Genomic DNA, 13,270 nt, shown 5'->3' with positions numbered 1-13,270 from the left:
ACGTATGATGGCAAGATAGATCATACGAGCCAGATACTATTGGTTGATAATGAAAAAAGATTGCATTGATTATGCTTAAAAATATTACAAATGCTAGATTTATGCTGATAAGATTCATGCTTCGTCCAATGCTTTACATGTTATAGCACTACCTTGGTCATTTTCTATGTGGGGAATGGACGTCATTGGTCTAATTACACTAAAGGCATCAAATGGGATCATTTTTGTATGATTGATTACTTTACCAAATAGGTTAAAGTAACTTTATTCACAACTGTAACTTACTCAGTAGTCTACAAGTTCATCAAGAGAGAAATAATATGCAAATACGAAGCCTCAAAGAGGATTATTTTAGATAATGAAAAAAATTTTAATAGTAGAATGATGTAAGAAGTATGTGCTTAGTTCAAAATTAAGTACCATAATTCAGCTCCTTAATGCCTAAAAATGAATGAGACAATCGAAGCTATAAATAAGAATGTCAAAAGGATTATGAAAAAGATGATCGAGACATATAAAGATTAGCATAAAAAATTACCTTTTGCTCTACATGCTTACCAAACCTCCGTGTGCACCTCTACTAGGGCAACTCCCTTTTTCTCGATTTTTAGAATGAAAGTTGTATTGCCAATAGAAGTAAAAATTCTATCTCTAAGAGTTTTAAGAGATGTGGGATTAAAAGAGGCTGAATGGGTCCAAGAGCGCTATGAACAATTAAATTTCATTAAAGAAAAAAGATTAGTAGCACTCTGTCACAGCTAATTGTACTAAAAGAGAATGATGAGAGCTCATGACAAAAAAGTTTGACCTTGTCAATTTCAATAAGGAAAGTGGGTATTGAAAAGAATTCTTTCGAGTCAACATGACAATAAAGAGAAATAAACTCCAAACTGGAAAGAACCATATGTTATAAAAAAAAAAAGTTTTATTAGGGGGAGCCTTAATCTTGTCAAAAATGAATGGAGAGAAGCTTCCTAATTGTATTAATTTTGATGTCGTGAAGAAATACTTTGCTTGAGCCTAAAAAAAATGAAATTCAAGTTAAAAACCCAAAAAGGAGCTTGAATCGAATGAAAGCAATTCAAATAAGTACAATATAGCATCACTTGAAAGGCATACCAAAAATAGTGAATTTCATAAAGCTTTGAGGTGTTGGGGCATCATGTTTTGTTGAATTTTTTAAACAATCCAAGATTTGTTGTCATGATTATCTGATTGCTTATATTAAGGCATCACTACTCTAAATAGCCATCCATATACACCTTCATCTTGTTCCTGGTCATTATTTGGAATTTATTGCTTATCTAAATAAATGACATTCGTCTTATTTTCCATTTTCAATATATATATTTGCCATTTCTCTTTATACTTTGCCATGAATAAAAGAAGTGCATAACTTGCATTTCATATTTTAAAATTGAGATAATGATTAATAATTGAACAAAGTCATAAGAAATTGTGTTACTTTGAGAAAATTGAAAGAGACAAAGACCGAGGATGAACTCCTCTAAATAAGAGAAAATCATTGATTTCAAAAGCTTTTCTTAGGATGAAGATAAATACTTGTTCAGGGTAATAAAAGATAATTTACTTGCCAAAGGTGTACAAAAATGAGAATGCAGATGAAAGCTATAAAACCCTTAGTACCATGATGGATGTTCCATTTGCATCCTAGATAAAGCATACATTCATATCATTGCATGATCATTCATCATAGGTTTCGATCCTAACTCAATCTAGATCATTTTTTAAACTCGTGGTATCATCCTGGTTATTCATCCATGACTTTGACTCGATATTAGTCGTTTTTAGACTCGTGACATCATCCTAATCATCCGATCTTTGCTCAATCCAAATTATTTTTTTTGACTTGCAACATCGTCCTGGTCATTTATCCTCGATCTTAGTCGCTATAAGACTCATGGCATCATCCTAGTCATCCAATCTTGACTTAGTCTAAATCATTTTTCTAACTCGCGACATCATTTCGATCATTCATATATGACCTCAACTCGATCTTGGTCACTTTCAAACTCGCAGTATCATCCTGATCAATCATCTTCAACTTTGACTTAGTTCTAGTTGTTTTTAGACTTACGACATCGGCCTAGTCATCCAATCTTGGCTCAATCTAGATCATTTTCCTAACTTGTGATATCATCTCAGTCATTCATCCATGACTTTGACTAGGTTTTGGTCGCTTTAAAACTTACAATAATATTCCAATCATTCGATCTTGGCTTAGTCTAGATTATTTTTTTAATTCACGACATCATCTCGATCATTCATCTATAACTTCAACTTGGTCTTGATCACTTTTAGACTTGTGATACCATCTTGGTCATTCATCTTCAACCTCGATTCGATCTTGGTTGCTTTCAGACTCATGACATAAACCCAACCATCTAATCTTGACTTAATTTAGATCATTTTTCTGCCTTACGGCATCATCTCAGTCATTCATCCATGATTTCGACTCTATCTTGGTCGCTTTTAGACTCATGGCATCATCTCAATCATCCAATATCGACTCAATCCAAATCATTTTTCTTACTCGTGGCATCGTCTCGATCATTCATCCTTAACCTCGATTCGGTCTTGGTCATTTTAAGACTCATAGCATCGTCTCAATCATCTGATCTCGGTTCAGTCTAGATCATTTTTTTTACTTATGGCATTGTCTCGATCATTCATCTTCAGCCTCGACTTGGTCTTAGACACTTTTAAACTTACGATATCGTCCCAATCATCTGATCTTGGCTCAATCCAGATCATTTTCTTGACTCGTGACATCATCCTAGTAATTCATCTTCGATCTTAACTCGATCTTGATCACTTTTAAACTCATAGCATCATACCAATCATTCAATCTTAGTTCAACCTAGATCATCTTCCTGACTTACAGTTCAATCCCGATCATTTTCACTCGTTGATTTAACTTGAACGACTGGTTATCTAGTTCTTTGCATCATTTTTATCTAATAGTGATATATAAAGAGAGACAACTGTAAATACCTATTTATGTACATGACCAATCAGGATCGATTTTCTTTATTATTAGTATTTTTTATATAGTATTGCATGTTATAATATAATATAATATAATATAATATTATAGTATAATATTATTATTAGTATTATTATACTAATTATATTGTACATTATCATATTATTATTATTCTTATCATTATCATTATACTATATTTATTATACAATAATATATCAGTACGATTATTATTATTATTATTATTATTATTATTATTATTATTATTATTATTATTATTATTATTGTCTTTATTTTCCTTTCCTTTCTTTCTAATCTGCACATGAAATCAAGATTTCAAATCAAAATCCCATCAACATAGCCAAGGTTTTTAATGCAAAATCGAATCAGTATAACTGCTAAAATCAATTGGGACTTAAGATCACGCTCAGACGGAACTCAATCTTAGGATTCAAGCTTGGGATGATTATGTCCATTTTTTAAAGATGCTCCTAAAGGCTACCTATAAATTGGACTCACAATCAAAAGGAAAGAATAGTTGATTTGTGAGGGAAACGATCGATTTTTTAGGAAAGTTAGTGTTCTAAAAAATTTTGGTAGTAAAGAATTTCTAGAATTTTGATTTTTTGTCTGGGTTTAATTTGAAGTTTTTGGGTTTGGGTTTAGGTTTTTAGAGGTAAAATAAAGGTTTTGGAGAGTTTTTGAAGAAATCTGGGCAAATCTAGGAAAATTTAGGATTTTTCTAGAAAAATCTGGCTTTGGATGAATTTTAAGATAAGTTTTTGAATTTTTTAGTTGAACTTTCCGGTGAGGTTGAATTTTTTGGTGGGATTCTAGTGGCTTTTTTAGAAACCGATGGGTTTTCTAGTTTTCAGTTAAATTTTTTGACAACTTTCCTAACAACCAGTGGGATTTTTTAGTTTTTGGTTGAATCTCTGATAGTGTTCTTAGGAAATTTCTAAAGAAAAATCAGAGCTTCTCAGTCTAAAGAGAGGGAGAACATGGGGCTTCTGAGCAAAAATGCAAAAAAGTAACTTTTATAAGGTGTCAAAACGACACCATTTTGGAGAATCTAATTACGTGGGTAACCTGCTAAGGATCTGCATGTTGACCCTGGTATTTACCCGACCCAATTGTTGGTTTTTCTTTTTTCTTTTTTCATTTTATTTTTTGATTTTATTTATTTTTTTAATCTTTTTTTTTCATTTTTTATGGGTTTATTTATTCATTTGTATTTGGTAATTCAATATTTTAAAGAAGAAAATTCTTTTCTTTTGGGAAATAAAGCAAAAATAAAAAAATACTTTCAAATAAGTTTTTTTTAAATGTAATAATAAATAAATAGGAAAAAAAGAGAAATCTTTTTTAAATAAATCCATGAATCTTATCAAACTATTAGATAATTTTATACATTAAAATTTTATGGAGTCCACCAAACTATTAAAAATTTTCACAAAGCATTTTTAAAGAAAATAATAAAGAAGAAATATAAAAAAATAAAAAATAATTTTTATCCTCTAAACTATTGGAGAATTGCTTCAAATTAAATTTTACTAAACTATTGAGAGACTTAATGAAATTTTCAAAATTTTTATAATTTTTTTATAATAAAATCTCACCAAACTATTGAGAGATCTGCTTTAAAATAAGTCCTACCAAACTATTGAGAAACTTTACTCATTTTTTAAAATAAAATACTTTAATAAATTCGATGACGGGGCTTCTTTAGAGTGGGACATTAGTCTCCATGAACACTCATATGATGAGAGAATTATCTTAAATTGCTACCAAACTATTGGGATAATTTTAAAACAAATTTTCAATATTAAACAATTTGGTAAATTACAAATATGATCAAGGCTTGGATAATTTGAGATCAAACAGTTACCATCTTTTGGAAGGGTGCTGTTATAGTGCTATAACCTTCCTCACACGTAACCGTACTCTCAACCTAAATCTAGTTTCGCAAATCAGAATCTGTTTCAGGTGACCAATCATACTCAGACAAAAAAGATTGGTGGTGACTCATCTAATCCATATCTAGTGGTAGGTCCACGGATCTATATGATATGACACCATTGTATGAAACTTAAAAATAAAATAAAATTTGTTTAATTATTGTAATAATTATTTACACAATATACTTTTACGTGCTAAATCATCTACTTGCAATATTGTAAGGGAAAGATTTTGATGAAGTTTCTTAGGTTAAGTTCGTGAAGTTTTTAACTAAAAATGATTAAATAAAAACTAAAATTGAAAATCAAAATCAATAAATTGAAAGGTTTCGTTACGTAGATCAAGTGTGCAAAATTTAAAAAAATTTAAAATATTTTATATTTTTTTTTGAATAAATATTTTTAGTAAAAATGTTCATTGAATTTTTATCGTTAAATAAGTATCAATCAAATTTGAATTATAAATAATATTTTTAATAATTTTTTTACATATTATTGATCTTCACACTAAATTATATCAATCTATCGGTTTGAATTTTTTATTAAAATTTTTATTAAATTACTTTTAAGAAGAAACTTCACATAAAGAATTTCATGTAAGTTTTCTCCATACTATAATACACGTTTAGAAAAAAATTGGTCTAAAACAAAATTTGTATAACCAACATGTTTAGTGAAAGATGAAAGTGAATGGCATAAATCAAACAAAGAAAAGAAAACAAATCATAACAAGAATGAAATAAAAGAAAACAATTTCACCCAATTTATGAGCATAAAATGAAATAGAATATCGAAAATAAAATTACCAACCTATCTAGCTGATGCTTCTACAAGACCCTTGAATAAAATAAAAAGCAGGGAAGAAAATACCTAAAATATAACAAGAAGCAAAATATATAATAAGGTTTAGGATATTGTCAAGTGTAGTGTAATTTGCATTTCTTTTTTTTCCTTTATTTAATGAACAAAGGAAATGAAGATCAATTAAACTATCAACAATTAAACCCTAGGAGCGTAAATTTATAGAATGTTAGACAAAAAGTTTGTGAACATACTCAATTTCTTTTTTTATATTCGTTTATTAAATTTAACAAACGATTATGAATAGTATTTTAAGATTTTTTAATTAACTGAATAGATTATGAACATAGCAAAATTTGTTTATATTCGACCCGTTTATATCCAATGGTGTAAAAATATATATTGTTTGATGAATAGTTCATAAACATATTTACTTTTTGTTCATTTATTAAATTTAACAAATGATTGCAAACAATTTTTTAAAGTTGAATATATATAAAACAAATCATGAAAACCATGAAACAAAACAAGTCAAATGTCCCTAGTTTATCAGCATAAAAGTAAACCTAAAACTAGTACTGAAAATTACCTGTCTTAGAGGGCTCCCAAATGGCTAATTAATGCTTCTACTACAAGACCTTGTGAATATATAGAAAGGATAGCAAAGGAAAGGAATAGCAAATAAGGAGAAGCAAACCAATTCAATGCTAACTAGTTGAAGAAGAATAAGCACTTAAGCAGCAAAGAAATGAGGAATCAATATTTATAGATGGTGTCTGTCTTGATTGGATTTTTAGGATAAAGGAAAATGGAGTGGAAAACCAAGAAAAAGAAAAGTGAAAGTGCGGAGAAGATTGGATACTGTAAATTAAAGCAAGAGAAACGACCTAATTTATTAACAAAAATTGTTAGATAACTTTATTTATAAAAGAATTGTTAGATGTGTCACAAGGTATAATATTCAAAGCAAACTGCAAACTAGTGGTAATTAAATTATCACTTCTTCATTGTTTAGCTATGGATATAATTGAATATCGAATATAAATGAATTTTGTTATTTTTATAATTTATTCGTTGACTTAACGAATCATGAAATATTGTTTGTACTTTTTTGTTAAGTTTAAGAAGCAAATATAAATAAACAAAAATCAAGTTTTTTTAAATTGTTCATCAAATACCTACTCATTTATATTTCTAAATGAAAACAAATTGAATATAAATGAATATGTTATATAATAATTTGTTTGTTTAGTTAATGAAATTTTTATTCATGATTGTTTATTGAATTTAATAAGTAAATAAATAAAAGTTGAATCTTTGGTCGACTTACCTATTTCTCTACTCCCCTAGTTTTTTTCTTATATTTTGTTGTTGGGATTTGCAAGGTCAAGTAGTGAGTGTGTTCTATATTAATTTCTCTATTTCCAAACTTTTTCCTTTCATAGATTAGGTTACCCAGTGTCAAAAGTAATAATATTCAAAGCAAATTGTAAACTAATTGTAATTAAATTATTACTTATTCGTTGTATAGGTTTTTTTCATACATTTTATTTGGATTTGCTAAGTCAACTAGTGATTGTGTTTTATAATGATTTCTCTATTTCCTAAATGTTTCATTTCTTAGGTTATATAGGTTGCCCCCTGGAAAAAGTTCAATAGACTAACTGTAAGCGTGTCGTGGTAGCTAAGAAAGATGATAATGTGTTAAAACAGAATAAAAAATTATTTCATCCAATAGCCCTAAGAAACAAAAACAAACTGTAATACATCCATTACATTAAAAAAAAAAAAAATCCCGTCCCTTCGACTAAATCAGTTTAAAAACACAAATCTACCGGCTTGTCTAAAAAGTTGACGGTTTTCTGACATTTTAGATAGCCATTGCCCTAAGAAGACTTAAGAAGTGGACAATATGGCATATTATAAGGGATAGAGAAAAATGAAATTTCTTATATGAAGTTTGTAAAGTTTTTTAATAAAAATGATATAATTAAATTTTAATAAAATATTAAATTTAATAAATTAATAGAGTTCAGTGAAAAAATCAATAATATATATTAAGCATATAATTTAAAATCAATTAATAGTAAATCTACAAGATATTAGATATTTATTAAATGTAGGATGACACCAAACTAACAATATGTAAATTTTAGTTTTTATTTAATTAGGCGGAATGCAAATAATTCTGCATATTGGGTGGCCTCTCAGGCTATTAAGGGGATGAGCAGAACAGGTTGGGTCAAGCAAGGCTGACATGGATGAGAGCAAAAGGATATGATTTACCCGTTTGCTTGTTTATAGAATTTCTTATCTTGTTTTGTTGGTGGGTTAGACTGTGGGTTCGTTAATTTGGGAGGCAACCACTTCTCTGTTACATGACTTGTATGACTGACTTTGCTTCTTGTAGTCTGTCCACACTCACACTAGTGTGACAAAAAGATGAGTTGCAGCTGAATCTATAATTCTTGGCCTTAGAAAGCTAGGTCAAGCTCTTGCTGATGAGTATGGTATCAAGTTCTTTGAAACTGTAAGTAGCATGTATGCTTTCGTCAGTCACTCAAATGTAAAACTAATTATGAGGACATTGTTTCTGTTATTTTTTTCACAACTACCAGGCTCAGCTGTTAATGGCAGTTTCCTTTTCTTCATTTATAATTTGTTGAATTTATAAGCATGTGTCTTTAATCTTCTTGAACATAAGTTACCCTTGTTATGTATTTGCCATGGTGTAGATAGATACTCTGAATTCAAGCTTGTTAAAGAGCCATGCAAACAATGCCACGCAAACAGTGCAACCGAGTCAACTCAGCAGCAACCATGCAAGTTAAACAGCCATGCAAACAGTGACTGCCGTGCAAATAGCGACATGCAAACTGAGTCAACTCACTATTCATGCAAACAGGAGCCATGCAATAAGCCAAGCTAAATCCAACGAAGTCAACTCAGTTGGCTTTCCAGTAAGCTTCTTAGCAGCCAAATTTATCAAACGGTTATTTGCATTTTTTTCAACCGTATCCCGTTATTTAAGGGATCATGTTTCTTTGTACAAAATTTTCCAAGGCTTTAGACGTTTCATATACCAAATATTGTAGATAAAAAACAGTATAAATATAAGACTCTCTTCCACCCTAACTCACATTGTTCATATCTTCTATTCTTTGAATTTCTTTAATTAAGGAGTTGAGACATTTTTTTATTTGAAGAATGTGAAATTAAAAACCAATCATTTTGAAAAAAAATGATAATTATACATAAACCATACAATTAACTGACACCAACGTAATTGATACGTTATTAAATTTGCTTATGGAATTATCATCACCGTAGACTAAACATTTTTTTTTTTTAATTTTCTCAATTCTCTAATTTTTCCTTTTATATTTTGGTTTGAGTTGTTTTCTTGCACTTGGCCCCCAAAAAGGGACTAGCCCACCAATTGGTCATCCTCACTTGTCATAACTTGTAAGACTTTAACATGTGTTTTTTTTTTCTTCATCTTAACCCGTAAAAAATGCTCTTCATATTTTAACACTTTCCTAACCGTGTTGTTTTTATCATAGCTTTTTGTAATATAATTGAACAAGAATATAAATAAAAAAGTGGTATTGGAGACGACTTCAAGGATGAGAGTCTTGAATTCCAATTTTATTCGGTGTAGCTCAAAATAAAAACAAAAAAAAAAAAGGAAAAGGGTTATAAAAAGTAGTACTTTTCTTCTTTATAAGTTTCCAATCTTGATAATTTCTTTAAAGAATCCATTGTTTTAATTTTCTAATTATGTCTGAAAATTTGCATGTTGAAGTTTAATAGCATGTGCCCTCCCTCTCTACCTTAAATATCATGTAAATTGCAAGAAAAAGTTATATGAGAAGGAAGGAAGATGAGCACACCTTTACTAATCTTTCTTTCGGGGTAATGAGCGGTGATTTGTTTCCAGGCGTAACAAACAATATTATGGAACATGCTTTGGCAGTGTCCACTGCTTTTCATCTCCAATGTCAATTAATTCCTGGAGCAGCTAGACAGATGCCAAAAATTAGTATGGTAATAATTGGTTAGGGAAACTTTAACCTGTTTTATCCTTTGTCCTCTTCAAATACATATCCTAACCTATTGAATAACAATCGAACCAGATTAACAAAGAAGTTGTAGAATATGAGAATTTTCAAGGAAGAGTGATAGCAAATTCCAACCATTAAAGCCAACATCTAGCTCCAATCGAACCAGATTAACAAACAGCAGATTAATTCCTCTATATCTTGTTGCTGGAACACCTTTAAGATGCAGCTACTCAAGAGATGGATCATTTATCTGAATTTCGTGTTTTTCAAGTCTTAATAACCCTATAGACAAACTCTTCAATGTCGGTATTGAAAAATTAAAACTCATTAAATGTCATACCAGAGGCCAATGAGGGTTTCAAATAGACCCTTACTCTATTACAAAGTCTTTTCACTTTTTCTTGTACATATCCATCTTATTCAAAGCTCTACACCTCTTTACCTTAGGCTTTTTGTTTTTTTAATTTTGAAATCTATCGTTTTAAATATTTTAAATAATGAATATTTATAAAAATATTTTTGAAAATTACTTCATTCAAAATTTCTAAATTATTTTTTTTCTTTTTTTTCTCAATAATAAATACAGAAAAGGTCAAATTGAAAATTTTTGACAAGATAAAAATGAAAATATGTGAAGTGTTTTTTGAGGAGGAGGATGTAATTTTTGTGCTGTATATTTTTTGGGCCCCAAAGTCAAAACCCAATTTTTGCTGACCCAACAGTGCATAAATCACTCCAACCGCAAAACCTGAATGCCCTTGACTTCAATGGCGTCGAGAACCTTATTCACAATCTTATACAACAAGACCAAAATTTTTCCAACAAATGTGATGTTGGCAATATCAAGAACATATTGTTTGAAACCAAACCGGGTAAAAAGAAACAGCCTGCATTCAAGAATCAATGCTGTAGGAGACCCTAGTTGCAGTGTGGGTCCAGTTCTTCAACAGTGGGTTAAAGAAGGAAAAAAATGTCAGCGAATTCCAGTTACAGCCTATCTTCCCTGACCTACGTGCTCGTAGGCGTTATAGTAATGACTTGGAGGTAAAGAGAGTTGATTGGTTTGAGTAAAGCAATGAGATTTTCCCACATATAGCTTATGTTTTGATTGTTTAGAATATCGAAGATGATTGCAAAATGGTAAAAAAGAGAGGAAAAGAAAATCTAAGAATTTTGTTCTTTGCAGTTTTTTATCCAAAAAAAATCTAAACGCTCAAAGAAATAGATAACTCCAACACTGATTTAAATGGATTTTAAATTTGAATTTGAAAAAAAAAAAAGTCATGATTTGAGGTTGGAAAATGCTCCAATGCTTACAGGTTGATAGCTTTGCAATCCCTCTATGTTTGAGATTACCGTCATGATAAGTACAAAAAGGTACAAATATCCTTGATATTTATTGCTCTAAGGTCTAAATTTTTTAAAGCTTGAAGTTTTGAAAAAGACGGCACCTTCCGTAATCGACGACACCAACCAAGCGATAATGTAGTGAGAGTTTCCAAATTAGAGATGGAATTTGGTAAACTCTTAATAGAATTCGCAGAAAGATCAAGAATCTTGAGTCCATGCATTTGCTCAAAGAAACACTCTGGAATACTCCTTATACGGCAGTTGGACAACAATAATGCTGTGAGCATTCGGCATTTGGGGGTGGCATTTGGGATGGAATTTGTAATTTCCTATTCTGCATCAATGAAGCCTTCTCCAAATCTTCATTCCAATCTCGCACATCAGGTATCTCTTTCAATCGCATGCCAGCTCTCACCAAGAATCATGGTCTTACATTTGTAATACGAATTGCCATGTCTCTCATTAGGTCATGCATCTTCAAATATCTTCCAGAAACTCTTTCAACAGTTTCTAGTAAGCAATTGTTTATGAGTCTATTCAGCATTGAACGACCTCTGTCAAACTCCTCTTGCCTGCTGTCCATTTGTTCCACCAGCCCTTCTGCAATCCAAAGACTTATCAGATGTACCTCCGGGATTTCCCAGTGTTCAGGATATATTGCACAAAAAAGGAAACAATGTTGGAGTTTTGGATCCTTTAAATGATTATAGCTGAATTGCAGCTGATGGAAAATTTCATTTTCCAATCCATTCACACTTTTCATATGTGAAGTCAATTCCTTACTTGCATTTCTCCATTCAGAAAGGTCATCTATGCCCTTCATACAACTGCCTATGGTGTTTATTGCCGAAGGCAAACCAGCACAATGCTTGGCGACTGACTTCATAAATGGTTTCAGATCTTGATAATTGAGAAGATCACGACCAACTTTCTCCATGAACAAGTCCCATGCATCTTCTTCTGGAAGAGGCTTCATGTTAATTACTCTGCAACCCATGTATCGGCACACATCCAATGACCGACTTGATAGCAACAATTTACTTCCCTTTGAAGTTTCAGGGATTCCTACTTCCTCAAGGGAAAACGTTTCCCATATATCATCCAAGATTATCGCAAATCTACCCTTGTGAGCCAACAAGTCTGATAACATTCCCGCCCTTGTTATTTCATCCTCATGTTTTGGAAGAGTTGCATTCAATCTACGAGCAATGTCTTTTTGTAATTTAGCAATGCTCATCTCCTTTGATACAGTGACCCAAATCACAACATCAAACTTGGTAATCTCTTTTAAAAGTTGATTGTTGATAACCTTCATAAGGGTTGTTTTACCCACTCCTCCCATTCCACAAACCCCAATCTTTTGAACATCAGCACCCATCAAGTAGCCCCAAATTTCTTCTATACAAATCTTTGCAGCTTCACCAAATAAAGTTGTGGATGATAGAGCCTGTCCAATCCACCCAGGGTTGTCAACTACCAAACTATCGCCAAACTTACCCCGTTGATAAAGTTCTTCAACTTCGTGTATCTTCTTTAAAACATTTCCTTTGAAGAGTCCACGTGAGATAGCGTTACTTTCTCCAATTTTTTGTTCAAGGTCTTGGATTTCGCCGTCTATTCTTTCAACATTTCTGAACCATAACTCAACTTCTTTCTTTAGTTTCTTTCTTGGATGCAACTCTGTGCTCCTTCTTGACTTCATATCTTCTTTTAGAGCATTTAGTCTCTCAAGTTTTCTCTTTAGGTCATTCATCTTCTCATCAAGGTTTGCCGGAGTGTCCCAAAATTCATTGATTTTATTGAGGAAACTCATGGCTGTAAGTCCCTACGTACATAAGAACAAATATGTATATCATAAACCATTTTGATAGACATTATAACCATAACCATGTAAAAATATAGATGAAGTAAATTTCTAAGGAGCATATTTTAATTAGACAAGTTGGTTATTAAGGATGTGAATCAATATTACATATTCTTTGACTCCTCTGGACTCTGGAGATGGTGTCTTACAAAAGCCTTGCAGCCTTTATATTGTTGCGGATAAATTCTATTCTACCATATTACCATGTATTTTTTGCTATAAACATTTC

The 13,270-nt window shown here is 31.0% G+C and overlaps 1 pseudogene; it reads right to left on the bottom strand.

Moving 5' to 3' along the window:
* Nucleotides 1–10,557: 10,557 nt before the first annotated feature.
* Nucleotides 10,558–12,990, bottom strand: LOC149519205 (disease resistance protein RPS5-like; annotated as a pseudogene).
* Nucleotides 12,991–13,270: the final 280 nt, after the last annotated feature.

The sequence above is a fragment of the Durio zibethinus genome, chromosome 4 (assembly GCF_047325235.1).
Source record: "Durio zibethinus cultivar Kanyao isolate XHJ-2024 chromosome 4, ASM4732523v1, whole genome shotgun sequence".
In the NCBI taxonomy this organism is placed as follows: Eukaryota; Viridiplantae; Streptophyta; class Magnoliopsida; order Malvales; family Malvaceae; genus Durio; species Durio zibethinus.
Note: the sequence above shows the minus strand (reverse complement) of the source record. Positions and strands in the feature narration are given on the sequence as shown.